At 38.7% G+C, this 23,413-nt stretch overlaps 1 long non-coding RNA gene across 3 annotated transcripts; it reads left to right on the top strand.

Moving 5' to 3' along the window:
* Positions 1–436: 436 nt before the first annotated feature.
* Positions 437–23,145, top strand: LOC102546790 (uncharacterized). Of its 3 annotated transcripts, XR_010062865.1 has the most exons (6): positions 437–2,281; positions 16,571–16,696; positions 17,346–17,570; positions 17,789–17,882; positions 21,866–21,943; positions 22,895–23,145. It is a non-coding gene; the product is annotated as an uncharacterized LOC102546790 (long non-coding RNA). The 3 variants fall into 3 exon arrangements; XR_010062864.1 differs by lacking the exon at positions 16,571–16,696 and having other exon boundaries at positions 443–2,281; XR_349972.5 differs by lacking the exons at positions 16,571–16,696; positions 17,346–17,570; positions 17,789–17,882 and having other exon boundaries at positions 2,031–2,281.
* The last annotated feature ends 268 nt before the right edge of the window (positions 23,146–23,413 follow it).

Here is a 23,413-nt window from a genome sequence, read left to right as displayed (position 1 = left end):
CCCCCAGTGAACTAGTCTATGGGGGGAGGGCGGCAATGGGGGGAGGGTTGGGAGGGGAACACCCATAAGGAAGGGGAGGGGGGAGGGGGATGTTTGCCCGGAAACCGGGAAAGGGAATAACACTCGAAATGTATATAAGAAATACTCAAGTTAATAAAAAAAAAAAAAAAAGACTGAACCCCCAGTGAACATGATTGTTGGGGGGAGGGCGGCAATGGAGGGAGGATGGGGAGGGGAACACCCATAAAGAAGGGGAGGGGGAGGGATTAGGGGGATGTTTGCCCGGAAACCGGGAAAGGGAATAACACTCGAAATGTAAATAAGAAACACTCAAGTTAATAAAAAAAATTACACTTCTAAAAAAATTCAAGTTCAAATGTACAAAAACTGAGAAAGGAGGGAACTAAGGTCTGCCTACCTTCCTTGAACTTTTCTCAAAAGGAGCCCCAGTTGCTCTCCTTCTTGAATGACATGATCCTTGTGCAGGATAGGAGTGTCTCAATTCCTTCAGGCCAACAGATACCTAGCAGTATCTGCTTCAGCTTCACCAACCACTGGGCTGCTCTGGGTAGCCCAGAATTGAGGAGCTGTTTAATAGAAGGAGAAATAGCTGAGGACATTGGAGGCCATCATTTTGCTTTTCAGTTTTGTTATTTTTAGGCCAGGAAACAAGAACTTGTCTTTGCTGTCACAACTTACCCTTTGGCTCTGTAGCCAGGGTAAAGTCCCACCACTGATGGATCTTTATGCTCAGGATTATTACCATCAGCCCGCGGATTTTTATCACTTCCTGAAGCTGGTGCAACATAAATTCAGAGTTTGAGAATGAGTTAAAAAGAACTTAGATGCTGTCCAGTGTGCCCATCTCTGTTGCTGCTGCTGCTGCTGTTGTTATTTATTTCCCTGTCTCCTAGGTTATCATTGAGCACTGATCAGAGGGAGCTGGCATGCTCACATCTATGTCTACAATGGTGATGGTGCTAGCTGCAAAGGAACCCTGTATTTTCTGTCTTCCTTCAATTCCCATTGCACTTTCTGAATTTCACTTAAACCATTGGTCTAGTCAGGTAGTTAATTTTGATTGGGACATTTTTTAATTGTTTTTCCATTTGAATTGTGGGTATTCCACCCAAAGCTTCACATTGTTTCAGTTTGTTTCACATCCAAGATGACAGAATTTAGGGTTTAGTCATGCTGAATATGTGTTGGATGAAGGGTTGAAAAATTAAAGAAAAAATTTCAACTTCTGATTTCAATCTGCAACTTGTGATGAGTATATTCGTTCTGCCTTAGGCTCTGTCGTTTTATGTAGAAATGTTCTCAAACAAGAACAAGTCCTTTAAAAAGTATTTTTTTGTGTATTAATCAGGGTTCTGTAGAGTAACAGAACTTATAGAATAAATCTTTCAATGCATACAGAAAAGGGATTTATTAAAATTACTTACTTGCTGTGGTCCAGCTAATCCAACAATGGCTGCCTATATACAGAAGATCCAAGAATCCAGTAGTTGTTCAGTCCACAAAGCTAAATGTCTCAGCTGGTTTACAGTATACACTGGAATCCTGAAGAAGTGGACTCGAATGCCAGTTAAGGAATGGACTTTCTAGTGAGTTGAGATCAATCAGGCGAAGAGGAAATGTTTCCTTTCTTTTATGCCATTATATAGGCTTCCAGTAAAATACATGGCCCAGATTAGAGATATGTATACTTTTTTTTTGATGGTTTAGAACTTTATTTCAATGTATGCATAGGAAACACACTCATATCAGCTAATAGGATGCAATCACGTTCAACCTATCCTATACAGTCTTGACCAGAAACTTGGTACATGATTTACAATTAAAAAAAAATAACAAAAAACAAACTGCAATCTGCTTCATCTCTATCTGTTGCAAATGTATAAAAAAATCCTCCATCAAATGCTGCTGAAGGCAGCAGACCCTTGAGAAATATACCTTTGGTTTGCCTCAGGAAAATAACACATATTGCACTGTAAAGGTTTATAAAATTGAAGCAAAGCATTGTTGTGATGTCACAATACCAGTTCTGAGAGTCCAGTAACTGACGGGAGCCTGCAGGACATACACACAACTGTAGAAGCCCTCGCTCGCCCTCAGCCAGCAGTACACACACTGAATCTACAGTCGGATCATTCTGAACTAAGACATCAGCTCACCTCATGTGCTCAGGCAGCCAGAAAACCTTAGATAGATCTTGATTTTTGCAAAGAAAACGGAGTTTCTTCAGTGTTTCAGTTTACGAGTAACAGGATGCTAACAGGTAGGTCGTTCCTTCCGTCATCCACATTCAGAGCGAAACCGATGAGATGAGCTTGGGCTTTACTTTGCATTTCTACATTTGAAGTAGCCCGTGAGTTTAAAAGTAAATCTAAAACAGTAAAATGACCCTTCTTGGAAGACGAGAAAAAATACAAAGGAAATTAAAACCTCATTAAATTAGTCTTTAAAAACATTGTAACCTGAAATGGAGTGGGACTTTTGAGGTCTTTCTTCCAGAAAACAAGGACTTGGTCCTCGGGCCTATATTAGGCCTGACCCTTGGTGCCATGTAAGTGTACTTAAAATCTTTTCAGTGGAAAGTATCTTAGCGATTGAAACTTCTAATACAGTTGGGAGATCTTCCATTTGAAAACTGATATTTGCACGGGATTGTTTGAATCTTGTTTTCTAGTCTCTTCCCCACCACTACCCTCATAGTTTGAAGGTAGATTTTTTCTCTTGATAAAGGAACACAAAAATGAACATCTTGTAAATTTATATTTAGTAACTAGTGGTAAACATGAAATGGTAGAATTCTTTACAGCCTAATCCTAGGTAGCCTTAGAGCAATGTATCTTAATTTTTGAACCTATATTCTCCTTGTCTTTTCAAGATATCTTAAGTTATAATTTCTTTTTTCAGAGCTGCTTTTTATTTTGGGGCTACTTTGTTTTTAATTGAGGCGTAATTCATAAAAGATTACATTGCTTTAATGCGATATGTATTCTTATCTCAAGAATCCTACTTAAATTTAAGCAAAAATCCCCCACAGGTGTGCTCTCCTATTTTGGTTTTAGTTCATTCCAGATGTAGACAAGTTGACAACCAGGAATAACAGTGTATACTTATTAATACGATAGTTTAATTTATGCATATTACTACAATGGGTACCCATAGCATTTTACATTACTTGTTCCTCTGTTCAAAAGCTTTGCAAGTGCATATATGTATATATATATATATTATATGTAACATATATATATTTCTAAACACATACACACAATATTTACACAGTAATGTTTATGTATATATTTCTAAACACATACACACATACACTATATTTACACAATAATGTTTATGTTTAGGTAGGTACCTTGAATATTCTAATTCAAGTTTATGTTATACAAAATTTATGTCAGATAAAATATAGCTATCTCACCAAACATATATACTTTGTTTCTATCAGTAACATGTAGAAACAGTGTGCCTTTCATATTAATGCCATCAGAAATTCAGAGCTGCTTAATGCTATTCATTTCAACCTTGAAGCACAAACAAAGCTAATCAGATGGTAACATAAATAGAGCCTATGTTATTTTATGAAAGAAATGTGCTACCAGAACTGTATGTATTAGATGTGAGCAATGTGTTCATAATATGGGTGTAATAGGGCAGTCAGAGATTGTTTTCTTGATTACTTGGTACCATTCAACTAAGACTGAAGCTTTATTTGCATACTTATCTCCAGGACAGTGACAGAATAAATGGCATGTTGACATTGTTCATAAAGCAAAATTTCAGTAATTAAGACTATTTGTGGAAAGGTCAAACTGAGTTATACAGGGCTGTTCTATATATCTATTGTAATTAGCAGGACTACTAGTGAGGAACTTTTGCCAGAGACAGGCAGATAGATCAGTGGAACAGAATTGAAGACCCAGAAATGAACCCACACACCTATGGTCACTTGGTTTTTGACAAAGGAGCTAAAACCATCCAATGGAAGAAAGATAGCATTTTCAACAAATGGTGCTGGTTCAACTGGAGGTCAGCATGTAGAAGAATGCAAATTGATCCATTCTTATCACCTGTACATGGTGTACAAGCTTCAGTCCAAGTGGATCAGGGACCTCCACATCAAGCCAGATACACTCAAACTAATAGAAGAAAAAGTGGGGAAGAGTCTCAAACTTGTGGACACTGGGGAAAATTTCCTGAACAAAACACCAATGGCTCATGCTCTAAGATCAAGAATCGATAAATGGTACCTTATAAAACCGCAAAGCTTTTGTAAAGCAAAAGACACTGTCATTAGGACAAAACAGCAACCAACAGATTGGGAAAAGATCTTTACCAATCCTACACCTGATAGAGGGCTAATACCTGAAATATACAAAGAACTCAAGAAGTTAGACTCCAGAGAGCCAAATAACACATAAAAATGGGGTACAGAGCTAAACAAAGAATTCTCAACTGAGGAATATCAAATGGCTGAGAAGCACCTAAAGAAATGTTCAACATCCTTAGTCATCAGGGAAATGCAAATCAAAACAACCCTGAGATTCCACCTCACATTAGTCAGAATGACTAAGATAAAAAACTCAGGTGACAGCAGATGCTGGCGAGGATGTGGAACTTTTGCCAAATAGAGTCTTTTGGAGTCAGTTTCAATAGGTGAACTTGTCATCCATGCATTTTAAATGGTGGTGTTAAAGTCCTCAGAGCCCTTTGTCCTCTTCCTTCTTTTTAAGAAAACAACATTTTGTATTATCATTTTAATCTAATTTGCTTTCTACTCGCTCTATATGAGTTATATTGTAACTCATACATACGTTTCAACGTCCTTAGTTACAGTATGATAAAGTTTAGTTGGTCTGTGCTGAGTATGTGCTATTCCACCTAGGCAGGAACTGCTCATATATAAATAAATGTTAGAAAATATAATATAAAAATACTAAGGGGATAATGTGGATGTTGCTTTGTTGGTTAAGTGCTTGCCTTACCCAAACAAATCCAGAGTTTAATCTCCAGTATCTCTAATAGGGTATACTGCAAGCCTGAAGTTCTAGCATTTGAGAGGCAGAGGTTGGAGATCAAGGTTTTGCTACATAGGGAGTTCAAAGACAGCCTACTATCTGTTATCTTACCTTAAGAAATCAGACAAATAAATAAACAAAACCAAAAATCACTTTACGCTAGGCATTGCTGGTGAAAGAGACCCAGTGCTTAATTTAATGACATATCTGACTTGGTGGAGCTTCAAGTCTATAGCAAAGGCCTTTCCTATACCACTGACCCTCACATGTCTTAGATTATGGTATTAAATAAACTATTTTCATATGCTATAAATTCGTCTACTATAACAAAGCGTATGTTAGTGACAAGACAAAGCAATTCATATATTTGCTAACAGAGGCTGTGCATTATGTACTTATGTCCAATAGTGCAACTCCTGGGTTTGACACTGCTATTCAACACAAGGATGGTATCTAGTTCAAGAGGGACTGAGTGTCTAATTAATTTAAGTTTAAATTTAAAGAACTGCATGAGGCTAGTGGGTACCATACTATACCGAACAGCTTTCCAGCTCTAGATTACTTCAACTCTGGCCTTTTGTGTTGCAACAAAAATCAACAGTGCATAAACTTCAACGTAGTAACACATATGTAAATAAGGGGGATGAACCTTCCTAGTTCTTCTATATTATTACAAATGTCACAATCCCACTAAAATTGGGGACAAGACAAGGGTGCTCACTCTCCCCATATCTATTCAATATAGTACTCAAAATGCTAGCTAGAACAATAAGACAAGAAAAAGAGATCAAGGGGATACAAATTGGCAAAGAAGAAATAAAGGTATTACTATTTGCAGATGATATGGTAGTATACACAAGGAACCCCAAAAACTCTATCAGAGAACTTCTTCAGCTGATAAACAACTTCAGAAAAGTGGCCAGATATAAATTTAACTTAAATAAATCAGTACTCTTTCTTTATACAAATGATAAACAGGCTGAGAAAGAAATTAGGGAAACGATTCCCTTCACAATAGCCAAAAATAATATAAAATTTCTTGAGGTAACTCTAACCAAATAAGTGAAAGATCTGTATGACAATCACTTCAAGTCTCTCAAGAAAGTAATTAAAGAAGATCTCAGAAAATGGAGAGATCTCCCATGCTCATGGATTGGCAGAATTAACATAGCAAAACTGGGTCTTCTACCAAAGGCAATCTACAGATTCAATGCAGTCCCCATCAAAATCCCAACGTAATTCTTCAATGACATGGAGAAAGCAATACTCAAATTCATCTGGAAAGGCAAAACCCACAGAAGAGCGAAAACAATTCTTAACAATAGAAGAACGGCTGGGGGAATTCACCATCCCTGATCTCAAACTCTATTACAGAGCAATAGTGACAAAAAAAAACCCTGCATGGTATTGGTACAGAGACAGACAGGTTGATCAATGAAATAGAATTGAAGATCCAGAAATAAAACCACTTACTTGCGCGCCCTTGATCTTTGATAAAGAAGCCAAAAATATATAATGGAAAAAAGAAAGCATGTTTGCTAAATAGTGCTGGTCTAACTGTCTGTCTGTATGTAGAAAAATGAAAATAGACACATATTTGTCACATTACACAAAGCTCAAGTCCAAGTGGATCAAGGACCTCAACATAAAACCAGATACACCGAATCTAATAGAAAAGAAAGTGGGAAAGAGCCTTGAACTCATTGACACAAGGGGGAAAATTCCAAACAGAATCCAATGGCTCATGCTCTAAAAATTGATAGATGGGACCTCATAAAACTGGAAAGCTTCTATAAGCCAAAGGACATAGTCAATAAGTCCAATTAGCAACCTAAAGATTGGGAAAAAGAACTCCACATCCAATAGAGAGCTAATATACAAAATATATAAAGAACTCAAGAAGCTAACCACCACAAAACCAAATGACCCAATCAAAAAAATAAGGTATAGAACTAAACTGAGAATTCACAACAGAGGAATCTCAATGCAAATCAAGTTGACCCTGAGATTCTACCTTACACTAATCAGAATGACTAAGATCAAAACCTCAGGTGACAACACATGTTGTCAAGGATGTGGAGAAAGAGGAACACTCCTCCATTGCTAGTGGGATTGCAAACTGGTACAACCACTCTGGAAATCAATTTGGAGGTTCCTCAGAAACTTGGAAAAAGATCTACGTGAACACACAGCAATACCACTTTTGGGAATATACCCAAAAGTTGCCCCGCTATGCCAAGGGGCACATGCCCCACTATGTTCACAGCAGCCTTATTTGTGAAGCTGGAAATAACCCAGATGTTCCACGACAGAAGAATGGATACAGAGAATGTTCATTTACACAATGGAATACTACTCAGCTATTAAGAATGAGGTCATCCTGCGTTTTGCAGCAAATAAATGGAACTAGAAAATATCATCCTGAGTGAGGCAACTCTGACCCAAAGGACATTCATGGTATGTACTCACTGATAAGTGAGCATTAGTCAAAAAAAAGTGCAGAATACCCAAGATACAGTCCACAGAACTCAAAAAGGCCAACAAGCTGAAGGAACCACGTGAGAACGACTCAGTCCCACTTGGGATGGTTGCTACAAGGAGTGAGGGAAGGAGGGATGGGGAAGGGGAAGGGGATGGAAGTGGGGGACAGAGGGGAACATGATCTAGTATTGAGTTTGGGAAAAGGACTGAAGCCCTAAGGGCCAGCAGAAAGAATAGAAGCAGGCGACCTCAGGAGGTAGAAGATTGGGAGGACCCTCCAGAGTGTACCAGAGACCTGGGAGGTGAGAAACTCTCAGGACTCAAAAGGGGGGACCCTAGATGAAATACCCTACAGTGGGGGGGGGAGGAAACTAGTACAGCCCTCCTCCAGCAGAAAGACAGGGCATCAAGTGAGGGAGGGGGTTGCTATCCCATAGTCAAAACTCTGATCATAATTGTTTCTGTCTGAAAGAACTGCAGGGATGGAAATGGAGAGGAGCCTGAGGAAAAAAGGTTCATTGACAGCCCAAAGGGGGATCCAGCTCAAGGGGAGACCCCAAGGCCTGAAACCATTACTGAGGCTATAGAGCACTCACAAAAAGGGACCTATCGTGACTGCCCTCAGAAAGACCCAACAAGCAGCTGAGTCAGATGCAGATATTTGCACCCAACCAATGAACAGAAGCTACTCACCCCTCTGGTTGAATTAGGGAAAAGCTGGAGGATCCTGTGAAGGTGGGCAATATTGTAAGAAGACCAGCAGCCTCAATCAACCTGGACCCCCAAGATCTCAAGCATAGATCACAACCAGGCAGCATACACCAGCTGAGATGAGTCCCCAACACGTATACAGCAGAGGATTGCTGGCTCTGGGTTCAGTGAGAGAAAATGCACCTAACCCTCAAGAGACTGGAGGCCTCAGGGAGTTTAGATGTTTTGTGGGGTGGGGGTGGGGTGGGGACATCTTCCTGGAGACAGGGCGCAGTGAAGCGTTATCAGATGTGGAACAGTCAGAAGGTGGACAGGGAGGAGAATAAAATCTAGAGTATGAAATAAATTTTAAAATAGTTAAAAAATTGAAGTTGAAACTATATTTTATCATATAGAGACACTACATTTTCTGATTTTGATAATTGGCCATAAGGTTCAGGCTGTGTTTTCACAGTCATGATCTCCATATCCTATAGAGATGTCAGGTCTTCTGGGTTTAATTTGAAGCTGCATTCACAACAGTGGAGAGACATAGGATTGCTCTCAATTGCTCTCCCTCTCCCTCTCCCTCTCCCTCCCCCTCTCCCTCTCCCTCCCCCTCTCATTCTCCCTCTCCCTCTCCCTCCCCCTCTCATTCTCCCTCTCCCTCTCACTCTCCCTCTCCCTCCCCCTCTCATTCTCCCTCTCCCTCTCCCTCCCCCTCTCATTCTCCCTCTCCCTCTCATTCTCCCTCTCCCTCCCCCTCTCCCTGTTCTCCTCCCTGTGTGTGTGTAAAACTTTTTTCTTTCTTTGTTCTTTATTGTCTGTGTTAGATCTATCAAATCCGGGGTCTGCACATAACAGATAAGCACGGTCTTTGAGCTCTCGCTCTATCCTGTAGATTGCTTCTTTATGTAGACAGCTTATTAAATGAGTCTCATCCTTAAATGGAATTACATACCAAGTTCTTCCTTTACAGCACATTGCTGGCATTCTGTTGACGATGAGGTCTTTGCTTACCATTTATCCTTTAAATTTTAAACTTACTTTTCCTTGAATCTCTATATTTAAGGTATACTTTGTGATGGCACTGATATACATAGTACATAGAGTAGCTTGGCCAAGTCGATTAATATATCTTTCTCTTTCGATACTTTGTGAGTATGTATGTTTCATTAAGATCAAATTTCTACTCCCTCTAGTGAGTTGTGGGCTTGAGGAGAGAGAGGTTGAACCCTTATTAAAGTAGGTTGAAAAATTGGCCTACACTCTTGTGAGTTTGGCATATTCTGTGTCTGTCTCATTCTGTCAAACCTTTCTCTGATTTATCAATTTGCCCATTGATTAGATATCACTTTCAAACATGGCTGCTTCCTTCTACAAACTAACCTTACCTTCATTGTTAGGGATTAAATGTATGTACTAAGGGTGTGTGCATATTCCAGGCAGATCATATTGTAATCCAGGTTGTGCGTGCATCCTCGCCAGATCATCTTTGGATGTGATCCCTTGCCAGAGCAGCCATATTGTTGCATTAAAATTCCTCTACATCTGGTCACCACAAGCACATTAGATATTCAAAACTTTTTCAAGCTGTAGTTTTGAAATGTGTGACCCTGTTGAATAATAAATCCTTATTTCCTGCTTTGCCATACCCTTGTCAAGCAACATCCCAATTCTAGATTTTATGATCCTGTGAATTTGACCTTTTAAATTCTACATATATATGAGTTCATATAATAATTCTCTTTATCCATCAAACCTGACTATAACATTATGATTCCTGTGTGTGGTTTTTAATGGCAAAACATTTTTTAAATTACGGTTTAGTACTATTTCATTATATGTGTGTGCATACATGTCTGTGTATTTGAGTACCATCACCAAAAGTTAACTATCTGTTAATACATCCATACACTTGAGTGGTGCACCTAGCCTGGTCACTGGGTGTGCTGCTACATTGAAGCTGACCATAGAGATAGTTCTTTAAGATACTCTTCATTGCCTTTAGATTACACACGCCAACATGGGAGGTCACACATGCTTGTATACCACCACGTGGATGCCGAGAACATGGGTAATCTGCAAGAGCAGCAAGTACTCTGAAATACTGAATCATCACTCCAGCCTCCAATAGAACCACATTTTTGCATACTCTGAAAAACACTTACACTTTTAAACCTTTATTTAACATGAACTGATTTGACCTGATTAGCAATTCTAAAATTTAAGGACACACACACAAACACAAAAACATGTGTGCACACACGTGCACTAGTGCGCGTGCACACGCACACACACACACACACACACGCACACACACACACACCAACACGGCATTTTATCTGTGACTTTTCTGCTGGGTCTCCTAGGAAGGAAGGAAAGTTGCATGGTTTTAACATTCCCTTGTGGGTGTCTGAAGTTTGGAGTTTTGTTCTGTTATCACAAATGTAGTGGTGGTCATCTCAACCAAAATAGGGACTTTATTACTTACTACTTCTAATTCCTCCTTTCTTTGGTAAATATGAAGAGGAAGCTGCTCATATGTAAATTTGTGAAAATTTATTCACAAAATAGGTTCACACCACCTGTCTTTTCCTCTTTGCTCACTCATATCCATATGGTCATATTTTATGTTTTATTGTTTTAGATTTTATTAGAACAAACCATGGATTCAGGTCCTATACAACAAAATGGTTAAGGGCCAAACATAACAATTTCATAAAATAAAATGAAAAAGTAGCCTATAATTTTAAATATTTATAATTACCATGAATAAAATCTAATTAATAGAAAACAGTTGTGTTCTTTCACCATTTAATTGATTATTAAAATATCACAGCAAATGTGATTTATTTATATAAATTCTATATGATTTCTATATAATAATGAATAAATACTTTCAATATTATTCTTCACTTAAACTTGGGACTTGGCAGGCTTCTTAGAATTATGAACTAGGGGAACAGAGTTCGACTATAAAGGAGGAAACAGAACACCAAGAGATGTCGCAGCTTGCATGGAATTTTGTAAGAACACAAGGCAGGCTCTGAGTGGTGAAGCTCTGTGTGAACCTCACACAGTGGCTTTCTAGGAGAGGTTCAGAATGAGTCGTGCAGGGATACCCTCCTCTTGTCTACACTATGTATGTAGCCTTGCAATGTACTTTTATTGTGTTTGAAGATATAAACTCTGTTTATATTTTTAAATGTGCTAGCTGAATAAATAACTGGAAATTTAGTCTGTTTCAGTCTATCAAGACCAAAATGTTTCATTTTAAATGTGTCAATTTCTCTCATACTAATCTATGCTCACACAGACATCGATTACCAGTTGATGATTGTGACTGAGGGGCAAAGAAATGATTTAGTTTTCTAATATTCAGGGAATTAAAATCAAACCTAAGAGCCTACCTGTAGCTGTACACTTCTAGTCATCACAAATCTTCCTTTGTAGTTACATCTTAATAAAAACAGCCAAACAAATCCATCGCTCACTCTCGAGGTAAGAATAATCTAACTGTAGGCAAAGTACATTTTGTGTGCCTAGTTCAGAAAACAAGATTTGTAAATCGGTATAGCTTTTTCATTGTCTCTTTAAAAGATGACCATGCTGGCTATTTGCAGGAGAATGGTTATCACCTTAATACCATGTAGAGTAGAGGTGGTTAGTGCATGAGCTGATTTCTGGGCAGGCTCAGTGGAGTTTCCATGCTCAACAGGTTTATCCCAGTGCTGACACCATTGAAATAGGTGTTTGGTACAGGAGTGTGCTACAGGCAGACTGGAGAAGGCTGCAATGAGAATGTCCTACATACCTGATGCTTAGGATCTTGCTGACAGGGGACATTTCTGAAAGATGCAAACGCCCTGCCTCTTTGCCTAGCAGGGTTAGAGAAGGATGAATTATCTTTCCCCTTCCACTTCAGTTGGTCGCAGTTTATTAGTGTCCTAATTTCAGACGCGTGTGCTTATTTTTAGCAACTAATACAGTGCATACGACCACAGCCTAATGCAGAAGAGTGGTGACCTGATCTCGAAAACAGGAACTCGAGGCTAAACTCAGGTTCTTTCATTTTTCTACCTCTGGGACATTAGCCATTCACCTTTCTAAAACAAGAGTTTCATCATTCGTCAGGTATGATTATTGCAAAAATGCATATGCAAAGGTGTGAAAATGAGTTAGCGTGGTACTGACTTTCTAAAATAAAGGGCACCCTTAGCTGAGTGGGGCCAAAGAGTTGCTGTCACAAGTATTTAGATATAATCAAATTTTCGCTCCTATAGGACCTAGGAAGTCTGAACATGCTCTATACATGTAATTACCCAACAAATATACCTTTGTGGTTGTGTCCTTCTCTCCATAAATGTTCCCAAAGTTTGTCCATGACGATCAGTGAATCCATACTTTTTTGTTATATTTCTATGTATTTCTATTTTATTGTATGCTGTAACATGTTGTGTTTATTCATTTATTAGATTATGAACACTGTTTTTCCCACTAGGTGGGATGTTGTAAATATCACTACTGTGAATTTTTATACATAATGTTTTATGAGTACACATGCTGCCCTTTCTCTTAAGCATCAAGGAGAGAATTGACGAAGTCATATGCTAAATCTATGCCTGGCATTTTGAGGAATTATCAAATTGTTTCTCACAGAAGCTGGGTTATTGGCACCCTCCACTGTATATGTGTGTCTTTTTGTGTGTGTGTGTGTGTGTGTGTGTGCATGCGTGCATGTGTATCTGTGTGTGTGAAGTACCTGTGAGTGTGGATGTGTGCATGTACATGCACAAGTGTGCATTAGTGTGGAGGTCAGAGGCAAGCATGGGGTATCTTCTTCAATAGATCTCCTTTTTAGGTTTGGAACACTCACCAGGTTTGGATCTCTCACTTAACCTGAGCTCATTGGTTCACTTAGGTTGGATGACCAATGAACTCCAAGGATCCTCCTGTCTCCACTCCCCAACACTGACATTATAGGAGTGGACCATGCCTTGTTTTTGTATGTATGCTGCATTTCTAAATTCAGGTCTTCATTTACACTTTACTGATTGAGACAAACCCCCTCAACCTCCCACTTGTTTTTGATAATCTGTATGTTCTGAGATGAGAATAACTTTGGTTTTTTTTTTCCATAATTAAAGTGCTGGACCACTATATTAAGTAATTGGTTCTCCAAGGTGATCTGGGAGATTGGAATCTTCCCAACCTGCCAGGCAGCTTGGTGGAAATTAAACTCTTGTTAGCTTTATCTTTAACTCCCAGAAAACTAAGATCATTCAACCCTTATTGGGCCACTTTTACATTGGAAGAATATTACTGATTTGAAAGAAATTACCTTGTTTTAATTAACTTTTATTATTTTTATCAACATCACAGGAATATCAGAAAGATACTACATATAATTGCCATGTATTGAAAAGTGCCAATGAGGTAGCCAAATGTTATCTTAAAAATGGTAAATTGTATGCTTAATAACAGTGCTGGGAGGGAACATAAGTACACATGCCTGTTTGTGTGTACATGTGGACATGCATGAATGCATGTGTGTGAGTATGTGCATGTATATTTGCATGTGTGTATGTATAGATTTGTGTGTGTTTGTGTGAGTGTGTATATGTGTGTATGTGTATGAATTTGTGCATGTATATATGCATATATTTGTGTATATGCGTACACCTATGTATGTGTGTATGCATGCATTTGTGTGTGTATATGTGTGTATGCATCTATGTATTTGTGTATACGTGCATATGTATGAATATGTGTATATTTGTACATGTGTATGCATATATTTGTAAATGTATGTATAGATGCATGTGTGTATGTGTATGTACATTTCCATGTATTCATGCATGTATTTATGTGTATGCATGTGTGTAAGCATGTAGAAAAGCCAGCCCTAGCATGGTAGTCCATGAGGTTTATACACCAAATAAGTTTAGGACCATGAAGCAAACTGCTTACCTTAATAAAGGGAGCTAGTTCTTCTATACAACCACACGTCTCCACACTTGAAGTGGTAATGGTATTGCACACAATCATGCTATTAACAGCATCAATTTCTTCAAGAGCTGGGATGTCAATAAAGTTATTTTTATCAAGTCAATCAATTTTCAGCATGACAAAAGTTTTTTTTTCGTGTCAATGACAAAAGTTTTAATTAAGAGAAAGTGATTTATATTTACAGACACACAAACCAAGGCATTGCTATAACCTACAATCAATGATTTTTAAAGCTCTCTCATGTAGGGTTAAATAAATCAGTCACCATTATTTTCCTGAATGCTATCGTGTCATTTCTTTACATTCAGAAATAAACGTTTTTTAACTTGTTGGCTGGCTATTGTTAACCCTTGTAAAACAGGTCATTTTACTGATCATAAAAACAGAAGCTCAACCTGGAAACCACATTGGGCAAGTGACAGAGACCCAGCCTTCCCATGTCCACACCCCCAGCATGTGTGTAGTGAGTTCAGTTCTCCCAGTGACTTAAAGGCTACTGGACACCTTCACTGCAGGTTCTTATTTATAAAGAAGGATGTATTTGAAAGTAAGTTGCATGCATGGTGCAGGAAGTGGTAGAAGAGCCCAAAGCCTCAGAAATGGTGCCATCTGTTTTTAGTTTGGAATGATTAAGCTTAGTGTGCTGCAGTGAAAGGAACCAGAGAATCATGGCTCCATACACTCACGTAAGCTGCAGCGACGGCTGGTAGTTCATTTGGTGTGTCATCTGTCAAAGTCAGGTAATTTCCATTGGAGTGGGAGTTTTTATTAAATAAGGAGAGCAGTTTACAGGCCAAGCAATCCATTAATGACATGGAACAAAAAAATATATACACAATGCATTTTTGAAAGGCAAACCATGCCACTAGCAATTTTGAGGAAGCATTAAATGTTTCTCTGTGACTGTATTACATACTGAGGCCACAGTCATGGCTACACATCAATTGCTGGTATAGCAGAAAATTTAGTAAAGGGCCACACAAATGTGTGTGCATGTGTATGTTGTGTGTGTGTTATGTATGTACTCATAGAAATATGTAAACTTGTGTATATTTCATGACCCTAGATAATTTTGTGTATAAACCTCATAAACTATAATTCTAGTGCTAGTTTTCTACAGTCTTACACACACACACACACACACACACGCAAACACATGAACACACATAAACAAATATTCCCACACATGCACATGTGTATACTCGCTCACACATACATCTACAAACACAAACACACACAGGTATATACCCCAGACACTATAGTTAAACATACAGATAATCGTTTCTCTGATATTATTTTGATACCTTGGCATTTTAATAAAAGACAGTTATATGTAATAGCTTTCAGATACTACTCTGATGTTCCAAGTTAATTTTAAAATATATGTGTTACTATATTTGAGCTCTTCCTGGTTAATGCTGCACCTTTTAAAATTTGAGACAGAGTTTTTCACTTTACCTATAGACCATCAATTTTTTAATACTGGCTACTCAGTGTCCCTCAAGGATCCCTTTATCTCTGCCCTCATCACAGAACTATGGTTATAGATATGAACACTCACTATTGTGTAAATGTTGGGGATCTGGACTTACATATTCTTGCTTTCACAGTAGACAATTTACCAACTGAGTTTTCTTTTTAGCACTTATAGGCACAAACCTTTGCACACACTAGCTTATGCCTGAAGAGAATGTGTTAAAATAAGAACATATGGACATGTCACGCCTTATGACAAGGCTACAGGTAAAACTCACTAAAACATGGGAATAATGGTAGATTACTCAGGACTTGAAATGTCAATTTAAGAGGGAAAGAGGGAGATCATTGAATACTGTTGGACAAAGAGAAATCAGGAAAATGAAAATGTCTGGAAAACTATTCTTCATTTTAAGGCTAAACATATACAGAAATTGTACTACTTCCTTTTGTTTGTTTACATACATGTAACCATATCTAACACAGTTTTGAGAACAAAGTTCTTAACACACGTATCAGTTCTCTACCGTGAACTAGAGTTTTACTTGTACTTTCCAGTGAACACGATTTATGAGTTCTTTGGTCATAGTCTATCATACAAGAGTAAAATACGTGAATAAATCATAATCTTTGTAGTTGTGATGTCAGTGGAAATTTAATGTGTCTTTTGGCATCTCTGAGATACTTTGGTTGGTTCTGAAGTTGAGCGTTTCTTGAAGAAAGGTTCAACAGTTTGTTGATATGGTTGACTTGAAGATAAACCATCCCAATATTACTCTGAGTATTGTTTTGGTTAGTTTTTTTATTGTAAAATCTATCTTTTTTATTTTACTTTATGTATATGAGTTCACTGTAGCTGTCTTCCCACACAATAGACGAGAACATCAGATCCCATTACAGATGGTTGTGAGCCACCATGTGGTTGGAGAGAATTGACACAAGACCTCTGGAAGAGCAGTCAGTGCTTTTAACTGCTGAGCCATCTCTCCAGCCCTGTCTTTGTAAGTTTTTATTTGACAGCATAACCCAGCCTATCACCTAGTTTTCTCTCTAGTTCCTGCTTGAAGCTCCTTCCCTGATCATCTTCAGTAATAGACTGTCATATGGAGGCAGAAGCCAAAACAAACCCTTTCTCTCCCAAAGCTGCTTCTGCACAGAGTGTTTCAAGACAGCAACATAAATACAAACTAACATGAAAATTGACACAGGAACCACAGGCTACTCCTGTGATGGATCTGATCAGCTGCTTTGCAGAGAGGCCTGAGGAAGTGTTTTGAACTCTGATCTAGAAAAACTATTGAGTGCTCAGAATTCAATGCCCTGGTCTGTGGGGACTTTTGAGATAAAAGTGTTGAGAGAAATGCTCACAATGGAGGTATGATTTGTGACATTTCAGAAGGATGTTCAAAAGGTCTCAAAGATTCTTCTGGTAATTTTTATATGGTATTTTTTGGATAAAGAATCTGTGGTTTCTGGTAATTCTGGGGATGAAGGCTCAGCTTCAGAAACAAGAAACAAGAACTACAAAGGAGAAACCCTCTGTGCTTTGCTAGGACAATGGATGCTTGTCAACTAGGTCTGAAAGATCAATTGTGATTAATAAGAGGCCAGTGTTATTTATGTAACATCTTCTGAAACTTGTTTCTCCAGGGTCAGCATGCAAAAGCTGTGAGCAGAGAGACTAATGCTTCATCTATTCGTTCAATCTATTAGCAAGAACTTGGCAGTGCATAAGAGCTTCCCACCTGGCAGTAGTCTCGAAGACACGAGAAATGCAAGTTTGATGGGGTTACAGAGACAGAGTGTTGTGGAGGCATAGACCATGTGGCAGAGTAGAAAGGCCTGAAAAGAGGCCAGGAGATGCTATTGGTAAATGTAAGTTCTCAATGGCAGTGAAGAACCAGGATGTTAGAGTTGCTGGTACCATGGGGCACCTATAAAAAGAGGGTAGTGTGGTGATTTATATAAGCTTGTCCCAGGGAGTGGCTCTATTTGGAGGAATGGCTTTTTTGGAGGAAGTGTGCCACTGTGGGTGTGGGCTTTGAGATTTTTCTTCTGTCTGAGGATGCCAGTCTCCTCTTGTTTGCCTTCAGAACAAATGTAGAACTCTCAGCTCCACCTGCATCATGCCTGTCTGGGTACTGCCATGCTCCTGCCTTGATGAAAATGGACTGAACCTCTAAACCTGTAAGCCATCCCCAGTTAAATGTTATCCTTATAAAATTTGCTTTGTTCATTGTATCTGTTCACAGCAGTAAAACCCTAACTAAGACAGCAAGGTTTAGTAGAGCTGTACTGAGTCTAAGAGATAAGCTATGTGTTCTGTGTGGTGGCATAGACAGTTACAGAGGCTGTCTAAACCTTTTGAGACTTAAAAGGCTATGAGTAAGTCCTAGATATTGGACTATTTGCTGGAGACTTTGATTTAAACAGTTGGATTTGTGGCTTTTGCTTTGATTTTATTTATTTAGAATTTTTATCATTTTTCTTAAATAAAAAAATCTCCAAGTCTTATGGTTTTTTTTTATAGAAATCCACGGGTAAAAGATTTTGAAGTTTTAAAAGATGCTGGGTAGAATTTTGTAAAGAGCAGGGGACTTTAAATATTTGTGCTATATTTTATTCTATGCTATTAATATAAGATGCTAAGGAAAGGTTATGGTTCAATACTGGTGTGTTTGTGAGTCAAGCTGGCAAGAGGTAGAGTGTCCCTGTTACTTTTCACTGTCAGTCTGACATAACCTAGCGTCACCTGGAAAAAGAAGGGTCTAGATCAGAATGGCCTGTAGGTAAGACTGTGGTCCATCATTTTGAACACTAATTTATTTTGGAATGCCCAGTGCACTGTGAGCGGTGCCATCCACAGTCAGGGGATTTTGAACTGCATAATAAAGTTGAGCATAAGCTGAAGGGTGAGCCTCTAGCAGCCTTCATCCACAGTTTCTGCCCCAAGTTCCCACCTTGAGCCCCTACCCTGGCTTCCCTCCATGATGACCATTACTGAACATGTAAGCTGAAATAAATAAACCCTATCTCCTCCAAGTTGTTTTTGGTCAGAATGTTTTCTAATGGCAACAGAAAACAAAGCAGAACAGGTACCCTATGATATCAAATATCCAGAATAAATGTTCACATTGTAACGCACTCAGAACACCAGTCAGGACAGAACACACAATGCACTCGTTTGTTGAATCAAAATAAAGTGGGTTCAATTTTATAAATGCTGGAAAATACTAAGTGTTTCATTGAGAGTGTGGTAGAGGGAGTGGGATAGTATGTGGAACATGGTCTATTGCTTTTTGAGATTCCCCCTGGAGAGGTAGCTCTTTTACAATACAGATTTATATTCACCAGATTTTGAGATGACAATTTCCACAACAAAGCACTTGGCAGGTCAAGTGCTTTGGGAAATGTTATACTCACCTCTTAACGTACACTTTTAATTCACAGCGACAGAGCATGGAATTGACAGGCTGGGTCAATGTTCTCTCAGAATCGTCTCCCTTTTTATGAGACGAACAGTGAGCCTTTGTGGAAGTGTCAGTTGTAAGGATCCATCTTGCATATATAAGATGAAGAATTGCTTCTCTCCCAGCAGACATTTAGAGTGGATGTGTGAGCCTTTCGAGGCACACCGGCATGGTTAACAAGCGTGGGGCAAAAACATAAATTCAAGTTGCATGAAGAAAAGTAGATCTAGCTTTAGTAAGTGCTTCTTTTACAGCTACAGAACAGCAGATCATCTCTTTGTTTAAATGAAGACTTAATTTTCAGAGAGCTTTAGTGCTCATGACAGTGCTGAGTGAAAGCTATGGAGATTCTTCTTACAGTCTGTGACTTCATGCATCCATGGCTCCTCAACTACCAACGTCGTCCAGCAGAGATGATGTGATGGGATTGGCCCCCCTGCACGGACAGACTGTTCTTAAGTTCACAGCTGATTGTTTCCACTGGGTTTTCCTCATTATGTGGTTTTAGTTGAGTATTTAATGACACATGTAAACTTTTACAGCATCAGTCAGAATATTCACACTGATTTAAATATCCTGGACCCCTGTCTTTTTAGTTTCTGCTCTTTGCCTGCCATAGAATGCCATATTTAAATGTAATATATATTCCCACTTCACATTGCCTTCTTCTTTTCACAAAGCAGTATGAATGCAAATTTCTTTCCTGCTTTTTATTCATGGCTAGAAAACTAACTCATCTCTTCCCAGTGCAAGCTGATATTTAATTGTTTGCAGGGATTGGGGCTTCATTATCCACATCTGCTGAAGGATATCCTTTTGCTTGTAAGTTTTGGCTAGTTTGAGTAATTCTACATTACATACCTCTGTTTCGTGTGACTTTTTGGGTAGTCATGCAATTTTGACTTTCTTAGCCAGACTGTGTTATATGCTGGATTGTGTGGTTAGAAGAGACTGCTCAGTTGTCTTTCCATAACGATGGTACTGGCTTGCTTTACATTCCCTTCAGCAAGGAAGGAGAGCTCCTGTTGGTAGGACTGGCTGTTTGCCTTGCATCCTCTTAAAATATAGCTTGTGGTGCTTGCATCTCACACAGCATTGATTTCAGCAGTTACCATGACAGTGCTACAGGTGGGTCATTATCTCACTTCTGCCACAGTTTTATGTGTAACTTTCCAGAAGCTGTGAATTTTGCCTAAAAATATAATACTCCACAACAAGAAATCATTATGCTTCCTCATAGAAATCAATTCTTTATAATAGCTACTGAGGTGAGTTAACCATAGACAGATGCCATCTTTTACAGTTAGCAACATACCAGACAGTAACTCATCAAAGCAATATTAATTAAAATAAATATTCACTAAGCACTATCATATACCAGGCTTTCCTTTATATAGAAGAGGTAAGATAATGGACAAATATGTCACTGATCCTCCCTTTGCCAGCTTAAAATTTGACAAAAAGACTTTAATACAACAACCACACCAATGAGCCTACAATTAAAAGTATGATTAATTGGGTATGATGGTTTGTATATCCTTGGCTCAGGTCTTGGCACTGTTAGCTGTGGCCTTGTTGGAAGGTGTGTCACAGTGGGCATAGGTTTTAATACCCTCATCCTAGCCTTCTCCTTTTTGCCTTTGGAACAAGATGTAGAACTCTCAGCTCCTTTAGCCCCATGTCTTCCTGGACACTGCCATGCTCCCACCTTGAAGATAATGGACTGAACCTCTAAGCCTGTAAGCCAGCCCCAACAAAATGTTGTCCTATATGAGTTGACTTGGTCATGGTATCTCTTCACAACAGTAAAGCTCTAACTAAGACATTGGGTCAAGAAAAATATAGAAATTTAAGAATGTATATCATAAGGAGACCTCTCCTGGTTCAGCTGTATGTGATATACAGTAGAAAAAAAGGGTGGATCAGGAGAACAAGAGAAAAACTTATCCTGCTGCACTGAAATTTTAAATGTGAGTTGTGGTAAAGTGGATCTCATGATAATCTGTCCAGATTCTGTCTTTAGCATCCAGGCATCCCTGGCCCATCTGCTGATGATAGAGGCTGCTAAAGGACAGTGTTTCTCTCAGAAGAATTGTTCTATAACTCAGGGAACTATTCTTTTGAAATTACATCTCTTCTCTCTTGAAGGAGAATCTGTCCATGGCAGATATGGACATACTAAGGCAGTCCCTACCCTTTAACTCTCATTGATCTGCTCTTGGGGCTGTCTATGGCCTGAGTTGCCACTACATTTTAAACTAGCTTTGTCTGCTGTCCAATTTTGTTTCTTGTACTTCCTTCTAACTCTACTTGCTGAAATTATTTCACCATACATTTCTACCCAGAATTTTCCACCTTAGTCTCTTTCCAGATTGCTTAACTAAAGATGGTTAGAACTAAGGGCCCCTTGAAAGAAAAGAGCTAATGAAAATTCATGAGGGCTTTTTTTGACAGCTGCTTAGTTAATGAGGACTTATGAGGTGTTGGATGGACTTCCTCTGGCAGGTATGGGTATAGTTGTTTAAATATTCACCCATGATACAGTTGGGGTAGAGTAGTAGGTCATTTGAAGGCATAGGGTATGCACTGTTACATGCAAATTTAATTTAAGAGGAAGAAAAGGATTTAGTTATTAAATATTATTTATTCACTGAAAAGAGAGATAAGCAGAGGTTCATTGTGACTATTTATTCATTTTAGTAATATTTTAACCCAAGGAACCTAATCTACCATCAAAAGTGAAAAAGGTGGAGGTCTCCAAATAGAACTTAATCAAAGGTAAGTGCATATTAATACCTGAATTCTGAGCCCCATGAGGTCTCCTTATCAGGACCAAGCCATAACTGAGGAGCATGACCCCGAGAAAGAGCAAGAATATATCTAGGGGGGTTCAAGATTGAGGACTTTGAGGTTAGAGTTCATCTATGTTGCTAAGTCTACAAAACAAAATCCATTTGATTACGGAGTACTCCTCATAGTCCATTCTCTTCTTCTTGCCTGTGCTTAATGACTTTGTAGAGGGTTTAATTGAAACAGACATCTTATGCTTTGGGACAAACTTATGTAAAAGCAAGTGGATGAGGATGGAAGGGATACTGTAGCATTTTATGCACAGCATTCGCTCCCCCATTTGCTGTGAATACTCCTTGCTAAAAGGTCACAATAGTACCACTCTTTCTGCTTCTCCCCTGGGAGGGATTTGATGGAGGCATTCCATTTAGGCTGAGTGTTCCAAGGTCTGTCTCTCCCTTCCGCTCTCTCTTTCTGCATATTTTCTGACTGTAGGGCTTCTGTCTTTATTATTATCTGCTGCAGGAAGAAGCTTTCCTGGAGATGGCTGAGCAAGATCTATGAGTATAGCAGAATGTCATTAGGGATATATATATATATATGTATTATATATATAATATATATTATATATATAATTCTACCCTAGGTCCCTGGGCTATCTAGTCTCAGTTTCTTGGTCACCTAAGCAGTGCCAGTCATGGGTAATTTACAGGGATTATCTATCAGACACCAGGAACAGCAATAATTTAATTTTTATCCCTTTCCTGAGGAAGGTTCTGAATTGTGTCTGCTTATGAACATGTAGCTCTGTCTGTCACTTGGAACTCCCTGAAGGACTCTTTTGGTTCCAGAGTTCTTCCTGGAGAAGAGGAAGCCCTAGGCAAGAACATACTGCAATCCATCTCATTTGTCATTTCTTTCCCGTCTCTGTTTCCTCAGAGGTGTAAACTAAAAATACTCACCTGTGGTGGGCAGGGAAGCTTATAACTTATCAGATTAATGAAGTAATCATCATCATCATCATCATCACCACCACCACCACCACCACCACCACCATCATCATCATCACCAAAGAAAGACCACAAGAATTCATAAGGGGAATTCAAATAGTCATCTACAGACTATGAAGAAAGCTTTTATGAGGAACAAGATTGCTCGGTACCTGGACCATTAAAAGTTATTCTTCAGTACTGTGTTAGTTTCTTTTGTTTAAGGCACTTCCTGTGTTGTTGGGGTTTTCTTTGGTGTTTTGTTTTGTTTTATGGAAGCCTACATCTAATGCATCATCTCAGACAGTTATCAGAGAACTCTATTTGAGACAAGTCTTAAAATGTGCAAGAACCACTTAGCTGCATGGATCTGGGTCAAAAGTATTCTGAAGCATCACAATACTGAAGAGTAGTCCTAACAATAATATTAGAGCAATGGTGAGAGTGAGAGATGATTTAGTGAGGATCT

Source organism: Rattus norvegicus, chromosome 1, assembly GCF_036323735.1.
Source record: "Rattus norvegicus strain BN/NHsdMcwi chromosome 1, GRCr8, whole genome shotgun sequence".
In the NCBI taxonomy this organism is placed as follows: Eukaryota; Metazoa; Chordata; class Mammalia; order Rodentia; family Muridae; genus Rattus; species Rattus norvegicus.
Note: the sequence above shows the minus strand (reverse complement) of the source record. Positions and strands in the feature narration are given on the sequence as shown.